The 22,483-nt window shown below is 45.7% G+C and overlaps 1 long non-coding RNA gene across 1 annotated transcript in view; it reads right to left on the bottom strand.

Annotated features, from left to right (window-relative positions):
* LOC148534569 (uncharacterized) overlaps window positions 1-22,483 on the bottom strand; it is a 104,261-nt gene extending 81,778 nt beyond the window's left edge. The window contains exon 1 of the long non-coding RNA XR_015877649.1: window positions 22,396-22,483. This is a non-coding gene — a long non-coding RNA (uncharacterized LOC148534569). The remainder of the gene's footprint in view (window positions 1-22,395) is intronic.

Here is a 22,483-nt window from a genome sequence, read left to right as displayed (position 1 = left end):
GGCTCCATCATATTTTCAAAGCTAGATCTAAGGGGGGTTATAATCTCATCCGTATTCGTGCTGGTGATGAATTGAAGACCGCCTTTAATACCGGGGATGGACATTTCGAATACTTGGTGATGCCCTTTGGATTATGCAACGCCCCTGCTGTTTTTCAGAGTTTAGTTAATGAGATTTTTCGGGACCTGTTATACGTCTCGGTTGTTGTCTACCTGGACAATATACTAATTTTTTCGTCTTCTGTAGTTAAACATCAAGAACATGTGAAGGAAGTTTTAACTCGTTTGAGAAAGAACCACCTTTACTGCAAGTTCGAGAAATGTGTCTTCAGTGTACCCAGTGTGCCTTTCCTTGGCTATGTCATCTCTGGTTCCAGTCTGGAAATGGATCCCAAGAAGGTACAGGTGATTTTGGATTGGACCCGACCTCAGACTTTGAAAGCCATCCAGAGATTGCTGGGGTTCGCCAACTACTATAGACGCTTCATCAAGGGATTTTCGTCATTACTGGCTCCCATTACAGCCCTGACCCGTAAAGGTGCCAATCCTGCCCTATGATCACCTGAGGCAGTGTCTACCTTCCAGCTCTTAAAACAATCCTTTATTTCTGCTCCAGTCCTTCAACAGCCAGATCTGGATAGGCCTTTTTTATTGGAAGTGGACGCATCATCAGAAGCTGTGGGAGCAGTCCTATCCGAGCGTTATGAGGACAATCGAGTTCATCCCTGTGGGTTTTTCTCCAAGAAATTCTCGCCTGCCGAAAGAAATTACACCATAGGTGAACAAGAACTCCTGGCAGTGAAGTTGGCATTAAAAGAATGGAGATACCTTCTGGAAGGAGCAAAGTTTCCCTTCACTGTGTTTACTGACCATAGAAACCTTTTTCTCAAGAATCTTCAATGTGTAAGTCCTCTTCTGGCCCGATGGGCAATATTTTTTGCCAGGTTCCAGTTCACCCTGACCTTCCGGTCTGGGTCACTTAATCAAAAGGCAGATGCCCTATCTAGGTCTCTCCTCTGTGACGACAAATTATAGAATCAACACAATACCCCTGTCTTGTAGTCAAGAGTGTTCGCCACCTTATAGGTCCAGCCTCCTACTGGGAAATCTTTCGTGGCCCCGGAGTTAAGGAAGCAGCTCCTCACTTGGGCACTCAGGCACCTGGAAGTCCTTGGAGTTTTTAAAAAGAAACTATTGGTGGCCACCCATGAAAGCGGACATATTGGAATTCAGATCTTCATGCTCCTCTTGTGCCCAGCATAAATCTTCTCGACAGGCTCTGGCTGATGAATTGTTGCCACTACCCACTCCATTACGTCCATGGATGCATCTCTCCATGGACTTCATCACAGATCTGCCAAACTCTCAAGGGTTCACTACTATCTGGGTCATAGTGGACCGATTCTCAAAGATGGCCCATTACATACCCCTAAAGAAACTGCCTACTGCTCCTGACTTGGCTCACCTATTCGTTCAACACATATTCCATCTCCATGGTCTTCCTGTTGAGATAGTCTCTGACCGTGGTGTTCAGTTAACTGCAAAGTTTAGGAGGGCCTTATGTTCTGTACTTCAAGTGAAACAAAATATTTCCATGGCTTACCACCCGCAAAGCAATTGCTCCACTGAGAGGGTTAATCAAGACCTAGAGACCTTCCTGAGGATTTTTATGACATTGTCTCAAGATAATTGGGCTGCATTGCTGCCATGGGTTGAGTTCGCACATAATGCCTCCTACCACTCTTCAACAAATCAAACTCCATTTCAGATCGTTTATGGTCTTCACCCCGTTCCTGAATTTCAAAGTCTGCATGTCTTTGATGTCCCAGTGTAGAAGACACGGTGTGGGATTTTGCTGCCATCTGGACTCAAGTGCATGCTGACTCGGTGAAGGCGTCCTCCCGTTATAAAATCCAGGCCAATAAAAAGTGTAGGAAGTTACCATGCATGCATGTTGGAGAACAAGTCTGGTTGTCCACCCGGAACATTCATCTTCGAGTCCCATCTATGAAATTTGCCCCAGGCTTCAGCGGTCCCTTCACCATCATAGAAGTCATTAACCCTGTGGCTTATCGCCTACAGTTGCCCCATACCTGAAAATCCCCAACTACCGTCACATTTCCTTACTCAAACCCCTGGTGCTGAACAAGTTCCACAGAGTCGTGCCTGCTTCTCCCCAAGTCCAGACGGAAAGAGGAGTCGAGTTTGAGGTCTCCCAGGTCCTGGATTCCCGTCTACACAGAGGTCGTTTGCAATATCTGCTGGATTGGAGGGGTTATGGTCCAGAGGAGCGCTGTTGGACCGATGCCCGAGACGTCCATGCTCTAGCACTCATCAGTAAGTTTCATTCTGCCCATCCGGAGAAGCCTGGGGAGTGTCCTGAGGCCACCCAAAAAGGGGGGGTACTGTCACAGCCAGGGTTTCTCGGCATGGTGGTCGGCGGGTATTACCTGTGAGGTCACTATGGCGGGGGGTGTCTGGCAGTGGTGCTGGTGTTTGGCGAGGGGCTTTGGCTGCACGTGGTTCTGTGTGGGCACATTGTCATTCAGGGTTGATAAGGCCTGGCGGTGTTTCCATTCCATTTGACATGGGCGCCGCCAACTTGCCTTCTGATCACGTTATTCAACTGCCCAATCCTGGTGAGTCATGTGTTCCCTCCAGCCAGTCATAGTGCGGCACGGGGTATTTAGGAAGGTCCAGAGCCTTCCTTCATTGCCAGTGCAACGTGTATCTCAGCCTAGCTGAGAGGGAGTTCTCTGTGCTCACCTCTTGTTACCTGTGTAAACGCTACCTGCCAGCCTGCTTGTCAACTCCTAAAACCTGCTGGACTACCCTGCATCCTCCACTACCTTTTCCCCTGCCTGAGTGCCTGAGCCTGCTGACACCCTGCACCCTGCCTCCATTTCACTCCCAGCTGGACTCATTACCTCTGCCTGTATTTATTTCACTTCCAGCTGGACTCATCACCACTGCCTGTATTTATTTCACTCCCAGCTGGACTCATCACCACTGCCTGTATTTATTTCAGCTCACTAACCTGCATACCGGACTGTTCTAAACCTGGACTTTTTGCTTTTGCCATTCCCATGTCTTCTAAGCCACTCATTAAAATTCTACCTTTTTATTTAATCTGCTTCAGTGTTTGCTCCTGTCACCACCCCGGGCCCACAACTAAACCAGAACATTACAGTAACATGTAGCAGTAACATATTAATATAAACTGAAAAAGATATCAAAGCAGAACTGAGAAAAAAAAAAGAAAGAATACATTTTTAAAACAAAACAATTAGGTTGTTGACTGCAACAGTGTCTAAGCTCTTTTGATAATAAGTGGTTGCTTCTGTGAAGCCAAGAAAGTGCGGGAATGGTGATAAATAGGCTGGGTGCCTCCTTGCCCTATTCTGTCCCTGTTCTCTTAATGCTGCAGTCGATGTCCTCATTACACTGCTACAGTACCCCTAGTATTTGTGCTGTCTGATATGCAGGATCTGGGAGACACTGGAACCCATCGTTGCTATAGATGCATGTCCCATAAGCTGCTGAGTGATTGATGCCTCACATTATGATTTGCTGCAGCCCTGAAATAAGGAAATGGAGAAGTTCTTATGGCAAATAAATGATTATAGTGTTTATGAAATTGTGGAAACAGAAGGGGAGCAAATAATGCTGCAGACTCCAGTTCACATTCTAATTTATTCCTCCTGGACACTCTATAGACTTAAACAGCCTCCGTACAAGGGGAGAGATAGTAGGGGTACTGTATTCTGAGAAGTATTATATATGCCAAGATCCCTTTCTGCAGGGGGTGCCAACCACCGGCCTGATTCTGAGGTTGACGAGGACACGGCTGAGTGTTTTGCCGCAGTCACATCTGTGTTTTATGCTACCTCTGCCTCTGCTTTTCAAATAGCTGAGACGCCCACTTGCAGTGTCTTAGGACACTGGATTTCCGTCACTGTGCCTAGTTAGATGCACCATCAGTCACACATTGGTCGCACCATCGAAACTTACACCAGCTTCGTCCGCATATGGCCTCCTGTGTGAGCGTCTTTGAACACAGCAGATTTTCAGCAACATGCCCGCTACATGCGCTGCTTGGCTTCACCACCCCTTTACCTTTCAGGAATGCCCACTAATAGTCTCAGACCATGTGTCCGAATCTGTGCTGCGTCTCTGTGCGCAGACAATCGGTATGCATGCGTGGTTCGACTCAGCCAGTTGGATGATGCGCAGGCTTAAAACAACACCAATTTGCCTGAGACATCGCCACTGCGCCCACTGGACCCATCTGGACTATTCCACCTTCTGGCTCCTTTATGTTTCAGCATGAGCAAGCTAGAGTGGGATTCTCCTATCACTGCTTAATAAGCTGGTAACTTTGCAGTCTACTGACCAGGTAATGATGATGTATGACCTATGGGAAAGTAAAGACTAAAACTATGAAATCACTGTCATTAAATTAATAAATGAAGAAAAAATGACAGACAGGAACTTATAGTAGTAATAGAAAGTAAGATTATCCCATTGCTGGAAAAAAAAGCAGATATAGACTATGGACCTAATAAAAGTATAGTTTCTCTTAACGTCTCGCCTGTTTTTCAAACAAAGATAACAGCGATAAGAGTTTAGGTCAATCAATTTACAGTCTATATAACTCTGTGGATGCAGTCAAAACATTGACAATCTCGACATTCATAATGCCATCACAACAATGCTGAAAGTTATGTAGACACTGGTTTTTTTTTCAATATCTATTTATTTATCGCTAATAAAAATGAAACATTGAAACAGATAGCATCATAACAGAAAATAAAAACAATACAAGACTAAGGTCAACATATTAGAGTCCAGGAAATAACCAATAGTTGACAAAGGGAAACAAAAAGATTTATCCAAATATCAGTCCAGCTGATCATATATAGGACCAAAGTAAAAATCTGTGATATGAACCCGGGAACATAATACAGTAAATCAATATATATTTTATTAGCAATTGAATTGACAAATTAAAATAAACAACTCAGTAATAGTAAAACATAATAATATATGGTCACACAGAAACAATATTACTAACTTAAAATAAAATGGCGGGGGGAAGGGGGAAGGAATGACAGGGAAGGTCTGAGGGTTAAAGGAGGGAGAGCACGTATCATAGATATGATCCCTATAAAAGTTCTCGTAATATTTCAGTGTACTTTCAAAGGGAAAGTGGGTATAACAATCACATTAAATGAGCGTTAAAAAGGAAATAGGAATATCAAGAGGTATTATTCACTGTAGGCATTGATATAAATACCACTCAGTAGACTCAAAAATGTTATTAATATGGGTTTGAGTAGCAATGTCGAGGTGGGAAATGTAAATGCTCCACTTTTTCTGAAATCTTAACACTCGCTTCTCAACAGCTGGAATGGTTGACCGATGATCAAAACATAAAATCTGCAGTAACATGCGTTTGCCAGTCATCAGAAAAGGAGAAGTTTGATAGTCCAGTTCAACAAAATGGCCTTCTTGGCAATCGTCACTCCTACCTGCCCCAGGTGATTTTAATTGGTATTGGTCCTGTGCATTGCAGTACACACATGTAATGGGCACTATTACAGGTAAGTCCTAGATACATTTATACAATGTGTCAGTATTAGGGATGTTAGAGACATACCTGATGAGGTCACCGTGATGAGGTAGGTGGACAAACATCTTTGGCCAAACATGTACTAAGAACCTCTATAGAAAACCATGTTAATTGATATTTAATTATATATATTTTTGATATTTATTATTCTTAGTACTTAGAGTGTGTATCTGCTTCCCCCCTTTTTTCTGCATTAGAACTACAGGTCTCAGCATGGTAGCACCTCTTATTATGTTGAAATTAGGATGTGCAGCCCATCCCCCTCCTTTTTTCCAATCGTCACTATTGTTGTGAGTATCAGGATCAAATCCCTTTATATGTGGGGATCTAAGCTACAGACATCAATATTGGCACGTAATAAAGCCAAAGGATCCCTAATAAGATGGAGTGAGAATGTACTATTAATAAAGTATACTATTTTATCCAAAATTTACTAAATTGTGAAAGAAGTCCGCTTTAGAGGCTCCACATTTCAAACATTTTCCTGATTCTTCTAACACTATATGAGCTCTTTGACTTTGAGGGATATACCCTCTATTAAGTACTTTAAAATGTATTTCTTGCAACCTTGCAGATTATCAGTGGCGTCACAAGGTGGGTGCGGGGGGTGCGGCCTGCACCCGGGTGTCACCCGCCGAGGGGTGACACCAAGGTGCAGGCTCCCCTCAGTGACAGGAGCCGGGTGCTGCACTATAGCATTAAGTGCAGCACTCGGCTCCTGTCAGTGAGGGAGCCGGCACTGCCCATGCCCGCACCTCCTGCACCCCCCACCGGCACCACCCCATTGATACATAATGTATCATACATTTTGTTTACCACAGCCACGGGCCGGGTTTGCACCGTGAAGCCACACCCCTCCCGAAGGTCCGACCTGCGAGGCCATGCCCCGACACAACCCCTCCCGAAGGCCACGCCCCCATTTCGGCGGGTGCAGTGCGCATGGCGTCCCTCCCCGCACCGGGTGTCACTGCGGGGAGGGATGCCACTGCAGATTGTAATAGCTTTATAGTAGTGTCATAGTACTTAAATAAATGGTCAGAAGATTCCAGGTTAGGGATTACTTGTGACCATCTCAAAGCACAATTACTTCAAAGTTTCTCTGTCTTAACAGTTTGCAAATCTGTCATTAAAAGCTTAGTGTGGTAAGCATTAGAGGTCATTGAAGAAAATAGAGAACTTAAGGCATTCTCTGTCTCCGGATGCAACATAGGAGATGGCAAAGTTTGGATAAAATGCCTTATCTGTAATTACATATAAAAATTAGTGTTGGGTAAGTTAAATTTAGTTTTAATTTCCTGGAATGGTAGAAGTTTACCACCAGGATCAAAAACATCCCTGATAGCTGCCAATCCTCTATCACGCCAGCTAAGAAAGCTGGTGTTCTCAAGGCCTGGGCTAAAAGATTTATTATCCCAAAAGGTATTGTATTTAGAACTCTGAGGATTACGTCCAAGTCTGCGATTAATTGCCAACCAAGCCTTATATGTATCATAAAACATAATATTTTCCAGCATCTGTGGATGAAGTAATGATTTAGGCGTGTGTAAAAGACCACTGGGAGAGAAAGGAGCAAACAGATCCCTCTCTAAGTATATTGCTGAATAAGAGTCACAACCTAAACACCAATCTATAATATATCTAAAATGTATCGCATTAGAGAAATCAAATATATTGGGGACACCTAATCCCTCATTTTGTCTAGTGTGTTGTAGTTTAACTAGGGCTACTCTAGGTTTCCCTTTTTGCCATCAAACATTAATAATTTAGAGCAGAGCTTTATGTCTTTTTGAGATATAGCTATGGATAGCATTTGTATTAAATATGACAATTTAGGGAAAATTATGCTTTTGAGTAGAGCAATGCACACCATTAATGATAATGGAAGATTTAACCAGTCATTTAACATTTTAGTTACTTTGGCTTACAATGGGGTATCATTTGCAGCATATAATTTAGATGTGGAAGATGTAATAAAGATTCCAAGATACTTGAGACTAACTTTCGCATGTATAAATTGTGTACAAATCAAGGGCAAAGCAGAAGCTTGAGAAGGATGACGCCAGAGCCGTAACTAGCCAATTTGGTGCCCTAGGCAAGATTTCGGCTGGTGCCCCCTAGTGCATATATCTAAAGATGTACAGTATAGATAGATATTATATTGTTTAAGACCAGCCATAAGGAAATAAGGAAATGTTATATATAAAAGACGGGGGTCAAGTCCCCGAAGCATTGGCAATAAAGGACTTTTATACTTGATTTGCACAAGCCTGGTGAGTGCCGCATTTTTGTTGTTCCACATATATATATATATAATTATATATATATATATATATATATACACACACACACAATATTACATGATACTATTGGCTGCTTCATGAGCTGTGGAATACTACCTCTATCTTTCATTCAGATAAGCTACTTTTTAATATCAAATCATTTGATTGTCATTTATGTTATATATGTCTGAACTTTTATATTAACTTTTTTGGTACGCTATTTACTATATTTTTATTATTGTACTTTAATAAATTGCTTTATTTTTATTTAACTTATTGTACTAGCACTTTTTTGTAATACTCACCTGTCAGGAGCAATTCTAATAATGTTATGAATTTTATATATTATTATTTAATTATGCATGTTCACCTGGCATATACCTAAATCACTAGAAGTATTCAGATTGCAGAATTTATTTAATACACTTAGCCAACTTGTCGCCCAATTGTCAATTTACACTTTACATATATATATATATATATATATATGGTCTGGACTTGATTCTAGGTGTGACATTTGCATTTGCATTTGGAATCAGTTGCTATCGACTCTCAATTTGAGATCCAAAGAGCTGTCACTATCAGTGAAGCAAGCCATCATTTGGCTGAAAAATCAAAACAAACCCATCAGAGAGATAGCAATAACATTAGGTGTGGCCAAATCAACTGTTTGGAACATTCTTAAAAAGAAAGAGCGCACCGGAGAGCTCAGCAACACCAAAAGACCTGGAAGACCACAGAAAACAACTGTTGTGGTTGACAGAAGAATTATTTCCATGGTGAACAAAAACCCCTTCACAACAGTTGGCCAAATCAAGAACACTCTCCAGGAGGTAGGTGTATATGTGTCAAAGTCAACAATCAGGAGAAGACTTCACAAGAGTGAATATAGAGGGTTCACCACAAGATTTAAGCCATTGGTGAGCCACAAAAACAGAAAGACCAGATTAGAGTTTGCCAAACAACATCTAAAAAAGCCATTACAATTCTGGAACAACATCCTATGGACAGATGAGACAAAGATCAACTTGTACCACAGTGATGGTAAGAGAAGAGTATGGAGAAGGAAAGGAACTGCTCATGATCCAAAACATACCACCTCATCAGTGAAGCATGGTGGTGGTAGTGTCATGGCGTGGGCATGTATGGCTACCAATGGAACTGGTTCCCTTGTATTTATTGATGATGTGACTACTGACAAAAGCAGCAGAATTAATTCTGAAGTGTTTTGGGCAATATTATATGCTCATATTCAGTCAAATGTTTCAGAACTCATTGGGCGGCGCTTCACAGTGCAGATGGACAATGACCTGAAGCATACTGCAAAAGCAACCAAAGAGTTTTTTAAGGCTAAAAAGTGGAATGTTATGCAATGGCCAAGTCAATCCCCTGACCTGAATCTGACTGAGCATGCATTTCACTTGATGAAGACAAAACTGAAGGGAAAATGCCCCAAGAACAAGCAGGAACTGAAGACATTTGCAGTAGAGGCCTGGCAGAGCATTACCAGGGATGAAACCCAGCGTCTGGTGATGTCTATGCGTTCCAGACTTCAGGCTGTAATTGCCTGCAAAGGATTTGCAACAAAGTATTAAAAAGTGAAAGTTAGATTTAGGATTGTTTAGTTTGTCCCATTACTTTTGGCCCCTTAAAAAGTGGGAGGCACATATAGAAACCATTGTAATTCCTACACCGTTCACCTGATTTGGATGTAATTACCCTCAAATTAAATCTGAAAGTCTGCAGTTAAAGCACATCTTGTTTGTTTCATTTCAAAGCCATTGTGGTGGTGAATAGAGGCCAAAATATGAAAATTCTGTCAATGTTCCAATATTTATGGACCTGACTGTATATATTAGTCCTGGAGCACATACACTAACCCTCAAGGGTAGAAATACAAGATAGGGGGAGGATGGGGGGTGGAAACAAAGGCATATTGGGAAACAGAAGGACAGTTTAGAGCACAGTAAAGGAACATCAAATGAGACATAGATACCTATAAACATAGGGATGGACAGAGACAGGTAGTGATAGAATCATATACACTGGGAGAGGGGGTATACAAACACATACCTACTTATTTAATGATAGCAGCACGGGGAGAAGGTGGAACAGAGATGTCCAGGAAGTGCATGACTGCAGTGCAAAACAAGGCAGCTGCCAGCCTACCATGATCCTCACAGGAATCCCAGGGGGAGTTGTCAGCAGACTGCTGATGCATGCCCCAGGAAAGTGAACACCCGGCCAGCAGAGAGAGGTCAGGGGGCATAGCATGTGTACCTTACATCGACCAGAAGAGCTGTTCTACTTTCCCTACCCATACATTCACACATATCCCACACACCACTTACCTGGTTCTGGAGATTATGGTGGGCAGTCATGGCCACAGAAAGGAGGGGTAGAGAAGTTTGAAGAAGACTGGTCACACAAGATGGGCACTGGGAGGAGAGGGTGAGATAGAGAGAGCAGGTGCCGGTTTGTAATGGAGTTCAGCTCGTTGGTGGTTGGTCTCATGGGAGGGGCCAGCGGCAGCCATTGAAGCTTAGTACTGGCTAATAAGGGATGGCCCCAGTAATCCTGGACTGCGCGAACTGCCAGTAGGGTGGGCAAGCGGGGAGTGAGCGGGTATTAGGCAGCCGGTGACAGCCATCAGCCAGGCTGTAATAGGAATTTTTTTTTTAATGTCCAACAGCACTGCGGACATATTATGACCTGGCTGTCAGTGACTGTCATCACAGTCACTTGATCAGACACACTGACCGCTGTGCTGCCTGATCGGAGCTGAGCTCCGAACGCGGTTGCTGCACATGGGGGGGGATGCAGAGCCATGGAATGCACTCAGGCATTCCAGATGCCCTAGGCATTTGCTTAGAATGCCTATGCCTAGGGCCGGCTCTGGATGACCCAATGAACAAAGTTCAGAATTGTGGAAATTAATTTTGTATCCTGAAAAGGATCCAAAATGGGAGATAATATCAATGATTGTAGGAATGGAGAGCTCTGGGTTAGATATGAAAAGCATCATATCATCTGCGAAGAGGGCCACTTTGGTTTCCACAGTACCAGCCCTAATTCCTGAGAATTTCTGATATTCTCTCATAGTTATAGCTAAGGGTTCCAGAGCCAAAGTGAACAAAAGTGGGGACAATGGGCAGCCCTTGTGTTGTACCTCTGCAAATGAGGAATGGTTGGGATAGGTACCCATTACTAGCCACATTTGTGGTAGAGCCAGTATAAAGAGTAGAGAGTATCTGTCAAATGATAGGAGGACAGAATCAGCTGAGTCCCCAGAGGATTCCAGTTTCTGTACAAAAGACAGAACTCTTCTTATATTCACTACAGAGTGTCTACCCATGATAAAGCCTGTTTGGTCCATATGGATTATAGAGGACAAGAGCCTTTTAAGTATGTCTGCCAAATTTTAGAAAGGACTTTATATTCGGTATTGAGTATGGGTATGGGCCTATACGAACCTGGCTGCTCCGGGTCTCTTCCAGGTTTCGGAAGTACTCTAAGTATGGCTGCATTAAAATACCGGGGTAAAGTATGTTCTTTCAAAATAGTGTTATATACCGCCAACAGAGACTCTCCGCATCTAGATAGCAAAATTTTAAGGTCTTCCTCTGTGAATCCGTCAGGACCTGGGGACTTATTGGGTTCAAGTAATTTGACTATTTTGGTTAGCTCTTCTAAGGTGAAAGGAACTCCCAGGAGGTCAGATTGTTCAGAAGTGAGTTGAGGTAATTTTAAGTGTTTACAGAAGGCTTCTTTTTCTGTGTGGTCAACTGGGCAATCATCATATAGATCTGTATAAAAAGAGCTAAATATCTCAGAAATCTGTGTACCTGAGTGAATCCAAGATCCATCTGGCTTTTGTAATGATTGAATAATATTTGGAAACCTAGATCCCCATAGTAAGTTGGATAATAATCGGCCTGTTTTATTTCCTAGTTTCTGAAAACGATAGTCTCTAGCATATTGAGATCTGTTGTGGCATTGGGACACTGGCCCTGATTCAGACCCGGACGCTAAGCCACAATCGCTTGCTTCCAAAAGGGGCCGGGGATGCAAATTCCACGATCGCATTGTGTGGCGTAAGGACGCCATCTATGTCTTAGAGAACGATGGCAGTGAGCAGACGCAGGTGTATAAAGACGCCCTCTTTCCTTTCTTAACACAAGTAATCTCCAGCAAGTGTATGATTAATCAGTAACATTGAGAGCCATCGGAGTTGTTTGCAGTGTTTGAGATAGACCCTATCCCGCTGCAACCACTGCGATCAGTGCTGACTGAAATACAACCAGGTGAAGTGTACAATGATGCCTCCATGCTAATTATGCACACCCTTTAAACGCCGTTTTGACACTCAGACATGCCTGCGTTCGCATCACCACTCCCCCGTTCACAAGCACCTTCCCCTGTTGTCACCCACAAACAGCACTGTCAGTCACTCAAGGTAGCGCTCAGTCTTTGTGCTACGAGCACACGATTCCCGATAGCAGTGACTGGCTCGCGCACGTGCACTGCAATGCATGCGCACAATGCGAACCATCGACAGCTACGAGCGAACGCTTCTTAGCGCCCGGGTCTGAATCAGGTCCACTATGTTATCAAAAAATTATTTCTTATTGAGATAAAGATTTTTATGCTCAATAGTAGGGGAAGATTTATAGATTTGATATGCATCAGTTAGGTCATGTTGGGCACTAAGGCCCTCATTCAGAGCCGGACGCTCTGAGCAGAGCGCTCGCTCTGAATGAGGGCCGTCCTCCATAAAAATGGAGCGTCCTCCTGGACGCTCGTATAGCTGTGGGTCACCACCCACAGCACATACGAGCGTGCAGGATGATGGTCGCGATGGTCTTGACCATCGCCAGTGCGACCAGAAGCCTGTGGTCGGGGTTTTCGACCACAAGCCCTGGAGTGATTTTGGCTCTATCAGAGCCAAAATCACTCCCACTGACATCACTAGTGATGTCAGTGGGCCGGCTTCTGACGGTAGGCGTTCCCTTGGGAACGCCCCCGTCTGGGAGGCACGCCCCTGGCACGCCCACCAAAGGGGGCGTGCTGTCAATCAACATCGACAGCACGCCCCCTTTGATCAGACACAACGAGCGAAGGAAAGTCCTTCGCTCGTCGCGTCTGGCGCATGCGCACGACGGAGCTCCCTCCATCGTGCGCATGCTCAGTGCACACCATCGACCCACTTGCGAGCGGACCGCCGCTCGCGAGTGGGTCTGAATCAGGCCCTAAGATCATTTTTGTTGTAATTTTTATTTTATTACTTAATATATGAGATTATTTCCCCTCTCAATACAGCCTTAGAGGCCTGCCAGAAAATTTGTGGCTTGGTTTGGGCACAATCCATATTATTAAATAAATAAGATTGCCAAATTGATTCCAGCATGGACCAAAATTTCAATGAGGTAGCTAGATAATTAGGGAATCTCCTTTGTAAGTAAAGACCCCTGGGCCTGATTCAGAGCCGCTCGCACGATGTGTATGCAAATTGCTTAGGCAGTGCAATCGCACAGCAATGCATTATCACACCCGGTATTTCTTAGAGCACGATCCACCCACCAGCCTGTTTTAAGACGCCCACTTTTGTACGTCATGTCATGGAAGTGTATGTAACCATCGGTACATCGGATGCTATCGCAGCGCTTGAGGTTGACCATACCCTGCCATAAGCACTTCAGTGTAAAAACAAGCCAGGTGACGTGTACTATGATGCTGTCTTATTATTATGCAAACCTCTAAAACGCTGTTGAGATGCTCAGGCACGCCTGCGTTTGCACCTCTACATTTTTAAGGGCCAGCCCCTGTTACCACGAACCTACAAACGGCTTCCCCTGTCATTCACTCTGCTGGGCTGTCTATGTGCAGCGAGTGAATGCATTGTGAACTTTCGCTAAGGTATGCACATGTATACGCATGCGCACAATGCATACACACTGCATACCATTGACAGCAGCGAGAGTATGCATCTTAGTGAATTGGTCTGAATCAGGCCCCCTGTCCACAGAATCAGATATAGAGGGCCTGATTCAGACCCGCTCGCGAGCGCTGAGGGGGAAGAGACTGACACACACACTGGGGGGGAAAAGAGGCTGACACACATGCTGGGGGGGAAAAGAGGCTGACACACATGCTGGGGGGGAAAGAGGCTGACACACATGCTGGGGGTGGGGGGGGGGAAAGGGCTGACACCCACTGGGGGGGAGGAGGCTGACACATGCTGGGGGGGAAGCGGCTGACACACACGCTGGGGGGGAAGAAGCTGACACACACGCTGGGGGGGAAAGAGGCTGACACACACACGATGGGGGGGAAAGAGGCTGACACACACACGATGGGGGGGAAAGAGGCTGACATGCTTGGGGAGAAAGAGGCTGACACACACTGGGGCTGGGGGGAAAGAGGCTGACATGCTGGGTGGGAAAGAGGCTGACACGCTGAGGCTGGGACATGCTGGGGGGGGGGAGAACAAGGCAGAGACACGCTGGGGATGGAGGAAAAATGAGCCCGAGACGCTGGGACTAGGACACACACTGGGGCTGGGGGTGGGATGAGGCTGACACGCTGGGGCTGGGGGGGAAACAGGCTGACACACGCTGGGGCTGGGGGGAAAGAGGCTGACACGCTGGGGCTGGGACATGCTGGGGGGAAGAACGAGGCAGAGACATGCTGGGGATGGAGTGAGAATGAGGCTGACGGACTGGGGGAGAGAATGAGGCTAACACACTGGGGCTGGGACACATGCTGGGGCTGGGGGAGAGAATGAGGCTGACACACTGGGGCTTGACAGACTGGATTTACTGACTGGGGGCAGTGAGGGGTGGTGAAAAAACAAGGCAGGGCAGCAGGACAGACACTGGATTTAATTACTGGGGTGGAGTGAGGGGTGGTGAAAATCTTTTGTGGTGCGGGGTGCCAGGAAAGGGGGGGGGGCAAAGCATGTTCTTGCACCTGGGCCCACCACTCTCTAGTTCTGCCACTGCACAGGCCTCCTGGCCCCCAATGGCTTGCTTAGCTTCACTGGGCTCTCTGGCTGCCACAGTCCCACATAGACTGTTTCCAACAGTAGCCTGACTGTTCTGCCTTCTCATCAGCCCACACCTGAGCTCTCTCCACAGGGCACCCACACATAATCTGCTGCTCACCAACTCCATCTCTGGTGATATTGCCACATATCCCCCTCCCCAACTTGAAACCCCTGGGTTCAGCAACATGGGACGAGGCATTCTCATGATAATGTCCCTCTTCACTCTCCACATGAGGGAAATCCACCGCATCCACGGTCATACAAACTCTTGTGATCTCTGGGGGTCTCATCCCCCAAGTTCCAGAGTTAATTTTTCTCCTTACTTTTTTCCTCACTTTATGGTACCAATGGTGACACTTGTTTTCTTTATGCAGTACTTGAGGCTCACCCTTGGGTACTACATCAGACATTAAGAACTTGAAGTAACTTTTTCCAAAGCGACATACTTCATCTTTACTCTTGGCACCTACATCAAAATCAAGCAAGTTATTTTCCTCAGAATCTAATGATTCAGACCAAGAACAGCTTCTTTCTTGCTTATTTTTCATAGAACAACGGTTCCTGTTGCTTAAACCTCTAAAAGGCACACCTTTCGCCCAACTTCTGCTTGTCACATCTTTAACCTTCATCCTTAAAACCGTGTATTGGCTACTGGCATACTTCACTGATAGCTCCTCTTCTTTCAAGGGGCCAACAGTATCCTGAGAGTAATCAGCATCACAACTTCTGGATCTTGGCTTTATGTCAACAGACCATGTACTGGCACTGCCACCGTCAGATTCCAGACTCTCATGTCCATGTAAGATACCTGAGTGATTACTCCATTGATCCAAAGACTTTAATTCACAGCTTTGATGGCTATCTGCCACTTCATTAAGGCATATATCATTTGCATTTTCTTATGCTCCCACTTTTTGAGCCTTGAAAATAAGATGAACAATTTAAACATGTTCCACCAGCATAGGTTGAAGTTCACTCTCCACAGAGGTCTTTATTTTCAAATACTGTCTACCTGGACTACTTGTTTCAAGCTTTATCATGTGAGACCACTCCACTTCCCCATAGACAAATTCAGCAGCATTGCAAATTCCATCCTGCTTGCATGTAGGCATTGTTTCACAAACATGAGTATTATTCTTCACAAGACTCTCAGAATTAACTTTCTCTAAGAGTCTGCTTCCCACAGCAATACTGTGTAACTGAGTCACATTCTCATCACTCGGCAACAAGAGAGTCTCATCCTTTGAAGCCATCATTATCTCTGTAGACTTCTGTACATCCTGTACTTTTGCTTCACAGGTCATGCGATCACCATCTGTATACGTCAGCTCTTTATTATCAACTTCAGACACAGTTTTGCAATCTGGACCTGTGTCCCTTTTGGAGGACTACATACACTCAGCTATCACTGTAAGCTGAAAGTCACTGCAATGAACCTCATCCACTTAACAAGATGGACCTTTAGGGAATTTCCCAACTCTGATACTTCTGTCCCTTCTTGTATACTGGTATCATTAATGAGGACATCTCTATGGTCCCACTGCTCATCACTCAAAACACTCTGCATGCCAGCCTTTTCAGGATCAACCTGTAACAATTGCTGCTTATTTTTATGTACTTCTGCCACACCGAGTTCAGCGAAGACATCAGACGCCATTTTGGGTCCTGAATCCAACTTCAGAACGTTATTTAACTTATTTTCCTCTTCTGATTTTCCCACTACCATGTGGAACTTTTTCTGAGCCATGGGCAGGGCCATTTACACGCAATTTGGCTCCCAATGCAAAAGTTAAAAATGTGCCCCCACCCCCCCTAGACAGTTTACAGTATTTTTCCTCCTTGTAGTAATGCCCCTTACACATTATACCACACACCGTAATGCCCATTACACATTATGCCACACACTGTAATGCCTATTACCAAAGTGCCACTTACATATTTGCCCCTTGACACCATGTTATGCCCCACAGTAAGGCTTCTAATTACTTTTAAATTACCTGCTCATTGTCAGGGGTCTTATACAGTGCCCCCAGTAGTTCCCCTTATACAGTGCCCTCAGTAGTGGTCCCCCTATGCAGTGCCCCTTATATAGTGCCCCAGGTAGTGGTCCCCCTATGCAGTGCCCCTTATCTAATGCCCCCAGTAGTAGTCCCCCTTATATAGTGCCCTAGTACTAACCCCCCAGCAGTGCCCCCATTAGTAGCGGCCCCAGCAGAGCCTCCATTAGTAGTCCTCCCCCAGCAATGCCCCCAACCTATGCAGTGCCCCCAGTAGTAGTGCCCCACCTATGCAGTGCCCCCATCAGTAATCCCCACCTATGCAGTGCCCCAGCAGTAATCCCCACCTATGCAGTGCCCTCAGTTGTGGTCCCACCAGTGCAGTGCCCCCAGTAGTGGTCCCACCAGTGCAGTGCCTCCAGTAGTAGTCCCCCCCAGCAGTGTCCCAGTAGTAGTGCCCCCCAGTAATAGTCCCCCTCAGCAGTGCCCCCAGTAGTAGACCCCCCCAGCAGTGCCCCCAGTAGTAGACCCCCCAGCAGTGCCCCAAGTAGTCCCCCCACAGCAGTGCCCCCAGTAGTAGTCCTCCCCCGCACCAACAATGCCCCCCAGCAGTAGTCCCCAGCAGTTCCCCCAGTAGCAGTCCCACCCAGCAGTGCCCCCAGTAGTAGTCATCCCCCCCCAGCAATAGTCCCCCCCCAGCAGCAGTCCCACTCAGCAGTGCCCCCAGGAGTAGTAGTCGTCCCCCCCCCCGGCCAGACAGACACACAAAACAAAAACAAAAAAACACTTACTTAGATCCCCGATCCGACATCTGCTCCTCCGTCCGGCGACCTCCCAGACTGGCCCGCTCTGCATGACGCCTCTCCCATCACCCACTGCGGGAGCCGGAAGATGGCAGCCTTTCTTCGGCAGTGGGCACAGCAGCCGATGAGAGTCTGTCTGACTCTCATCGGCTGCTAAAACAAACACACAGCTGCCGGCGCCGGCAGCTGTGTGTTTGTTATACTAATAGTGTAGTGCAGACTGCACTTATGTGCGGTCCACACTACCGCCCTGCCTGGATAACTAACAGATGCTAGAGGTCCAGTAGGACCTCTAGCATATGTCTCCTCCTAGGCGGCGGCCATTTTTGGAAGGCCGTTTTCTGCAGATTTCATGCGGATGGCTAGTCCGCATGGAATCTGCAGCCACTGTGCCCCACAAGCCTCCATGCCCCCAAGCCACTGCGGGGTCTGCGTGGGCGGTAGTTACGCCACTGGCTTTGTGGCTTCTTGAAGAGCTGCGGTAGCCAGCAGCAAGGCCTTCACCACGTCATCCATGTTGTCGTAAAGGGGTAAGAGTGAAGCAAAATTTGACTTGCCTAATAATCATCGGATGACACCTTAATGAGGAACACGGGACAATAGTCTTTTCAGTGACAACAAATTGGGTGTCTGTCACTTTAATGTTTAAATGCTTTTTTTTTTTTTTTTTTAGCACACAGTTTTTAACTTGCAACACTTGCCTTTCAAATTTATACACTTCACAACATAACACAGTAACTGCTTTGGTTGTCACTTTCACCAACTTTGATTGCAATGAACAGCGTATAACAAGTCTCTTTCCCTTTAATTGCAAAAGAAAAAGTCCAAGACACAGAATAGCACACCTTGAAATTAACGAGCAGGTCCTACGCATTCAGCAGACTAAACCACTTTTTCTTGAAGGTTTTCAACATTAGAGGTTACACACCTTTCTCCTCACAGACACAGTATATACTGCATGACTGGTCATTTCAATAAATTTGCACACCTTTAAACCATGATTTACAGGCATGCATACAACTTTTCCATGAAATACTTCAACAGACTAACTTTTTCTCTTTAGCAGAAAATACACTTGCAACTTCACTTTTGCTAAACACTTCAATACTTCTGTTTCTGGCAAACTTTGCATCTCCCATAAGCCAACAAATCTCCAGCAACTTGTGTAACACTTATTTCTCTTACTTTCAAGGAAAAGTGCACACTTGCAGACAATTGTTTTTTGTTTAAACAACACTTCGCAACAGACTTCTCTTCACTCACCACCTTGACAAGCATTCCATCATGCAGGTGCAGTGAGCCTCCTTTGGCTTTCTAGGAGAGTCCAATTATGTAGTGCAATAAGCATCCATATTTCCATTTGTACTCCACATTTTCTGTACTTGCTGTAATCCACTTTTGCACAGATCTGTCTCGTGTAGAACTTTCTTGCGTAGAATCCGGGTGCCCGCATTCTCCACCACATGTGATAACTTGGGGTAATTAGCTTGGTAGATTGGTGTCAGTGGTGCAGTGATTAGGAGCAGAATTAGAGTCCACACATTGCATTCCAGTAAAATAAATGAAAATGGTGCTTTACTTCCAGCATGGTAATCAGGAAACAGAAATAAAAAATAACAAACAACCTAGCCCTCTCTTAGGGCACTAGCTAACTTCTTGAACCCTCTCTATCAAGGTGCAGCTAGTCTGCCAATAAAGTCTCTGCCTGCTTCTCTTCAGGTCTATTGCCGGCTCCAACCTGGCTTGGCAGCCACAGCTATACAAACACCATTAGTCTTGGTGGCCTTCCCTGTGTCCTCCAGGTATACAGTAGGCCCTGGTTTCCTCAGCCTGCAGCCCAGCTGCTTCAATGTTACACAGTCTGAGAGGTTTATGGTCTCCACCTGGCCTCCTGCAAGGGCCAGACACAGGCCCAGGGGCGGAACTAGTGGCGGTGAAGCTGGTGCCTTGCACCGGAGCCCGCTGTTGTGCAAGGGCCCATGGCCGCCTGCATCTGACAGCACTGCTGCCCGCCAACCTGGTTCCCATTAAATGGTTGGAGCCGGAGCAGACCCGTTTGGCCGCTCAGGCTCCAACAAGACAGACACTCGCCATGGCCCGGCCCCTTGTTATGACACAGCGCACGTGACGCCATGACATCAAGTGCGCTGTGTCATAACAAGGGGTCGGGCTGCTGGAAGGGATCGAGAGGAGCTGAAGGGCCAAATACAGGCCTCCTGGCCCCCAATGGCTTGTGTAGCTTCACTGGGCTCTCTGGCTGCCACAGTCCCACATAGACTGTTTCCAACAGCAGCTTGACTGTTCTGCCTTCTCGTCAGCCCACACCTGTGCTCTCTCCACAAGGCACCCACAGGTGTGTCACAACTCAGTATTTCTACCTTGTGTGGGAGGATCTCTCCAACCCCACACAGAAGCTGCTGCTCACCAACACCATCTCTGGTGATACTGCCACACTGCATCAACAACAGGCCGTTGTAAAGTAACATATAGTCGATACGAGAGAGAGAGCCGTGTGCTGCTGATAGGCATGTGTATTCTCTCTCAATGGGGTGAAGGGTTCTCAATATATCTAAAAGATCTAATTGTTTCATGAACAAGGGGACATCCAATCTAGGAGGCTTAGAGATCTGTGTAACAGAGGATTGTTTATCCAGTGTTGAGGATTATATATTAAAATAACCCTTAATATCAGTACAGAGTCAGACAAGGCCTGTAATTTCCTAATCACTTGCAGAAAAGAAGTACTACTATATATTGAGAGCATATATATTACAAATTGTGTATCTGGTGTTTTGAATAGTTACATCTGCAATTAGGAATCTCCCTCCAGCAGGGGCTGGCTGGCAACTTTCAGCCTGGGGGGCAGACACAAACAAAAGGCCAGCTTTTCTACCAGTGCGTGCAACAGAGAAATGGGTGTGGTTTAAATAGCTATTGCAATTTGTGACAAACTGTTATGTAAAAGAGCTACGGATACATCACCTACCAGCCCGGGATCAGTATGATTTTCTAATCCCGACAGCGGAAGCCCGGCAGGGGTGAATTTTCCGACTGCTAATTAAGGCAAGTATAACTAATCTAATTCCCTACCCTAACCCTCCTTTAGGGGTGCCTAACACCCCTCTTAGTGCCTAAACCTAACCCCCCTTCCCCGCAGCCTAACCCTAAGTCTCTTGGGGGGGGTGCCTAACCCTAACCCCCCCTTCCCCTAGCCTAGCCCTAACTTCCGGGGGGTGCCTAACCCTAAGTCCCCCCGGGAGCCCCTAACCTAACCCTCCCCCCCCCGCGGCTGTCCGGCTTACCTTCGATAGGTATGCCGGATGTTGGGCTCCCGGCGTAGGTCTAATGACAGGCGTCGGGATTTCGACACCTGTCATTTGAACCTTGCCAGGATTAGACAGTCGGGATGCCAACGGTCAGCATTTAGACCGTCGGCATTCCGACTGCATCCCACTAGCCCCATCTCACCAATGCTGAGACTATTCTAGTGACCGATAAACAATACATGAACCATTCTAATTACTGATATACAATGCAGGGGCCGTTCCAATCCATATGCAAAAAAACTAATATTACTGAATGTACATGATTTTTATTTTCACCTATATGCATTATGCAAATGTCTCAGTCACAGGAGTTTGTACTGAGACGCCCACTAGCGGTACCTGAAAACCATTGCTTGTATACAAAGATGCACCATCAGTCATACCATCCATCTTCTGAGCAACCCTATGGTCGCTCAGAATGTCCGTCACAACTAAGCACACACCGGAGCCTTCACTGTGTACAAATTCACAATCACAGGTATGGCTTAGACACATCTGCTTCTGCCTCGCCACCCCCCCGGTACCTCTCACAACCGATCCATCCATCACACTGCATCCAAGTCCTCACTGCGACCGTCGCTGGTAATATCACTGTGTGCATGTGCAGTGTGACGCATAGACATGTGCTGTATAACAGGAATTGCTCAATCAGGCCCTATGTAGCATATTATGCCAAATACCTTTACCCTGCAAACCCTGCCTTCATTATCAATATATAGCCTACAGTAGCACACACAGTAACACTACTGACATTATTTCTAAAATCAGAGGTAACATTTATCTGATAGAATATGTGGCCTACAGTAAAAAGTTAAGACTTCAAGAGCATTACAAGTCTCAGCAAAACAACCCCACACACACATACTGTATATCATATACACATAAGCAAGCACTGCCCCCACACACATATATGCATATCATACACATAAGCAAGCACTCCTCTTTCTCCCTGATACACACACACATACATATCATACACACATAAGCAAGCACTCCTCTTTCTCCCTGATACACACACACACACATACACATCATACACACATAAGCAAGCACTCCTCTTTCTCCCTGATACACACACACACACACACACACACACATAATACACACATAAACAAGCATTCCCCTTCCTCCCCCCACACACACACACATATCATACACATATGAGCAGACCCCCCCCACCCTCACACACACTATATATATATATATATATATATATATATATATATATATATATATATATATATATATATATATATATAAACTATATCATGCACAAGTAGACAAGTACTACCCCTCTCACAACAAGCCACTTACCTGTGTTACATGATGCTAATGTAGGCACTGCAGGCAGCCATGGCTACAGAGAGGAGCAGTGAATAGGAGGAGACATGGGTACTGGGAG

This window comes from Taudactylus pleione, unplaced genomic scaffold (genome assembly GCF_031769625.1).
Source record: "Taudactylus pleione unplaced genomic scaffold, aTauple2 ptg000066l, whole genome shotgun sequence".
NCBI lineage: Eukaryota > Metazoa > Chordata > Amphibia > Anura > Myobatrachidae > Taudactylus > Taudactylus pleione.
This window is presented reverse-complemented; position numbering and strand designations above follow the sequence as displayed.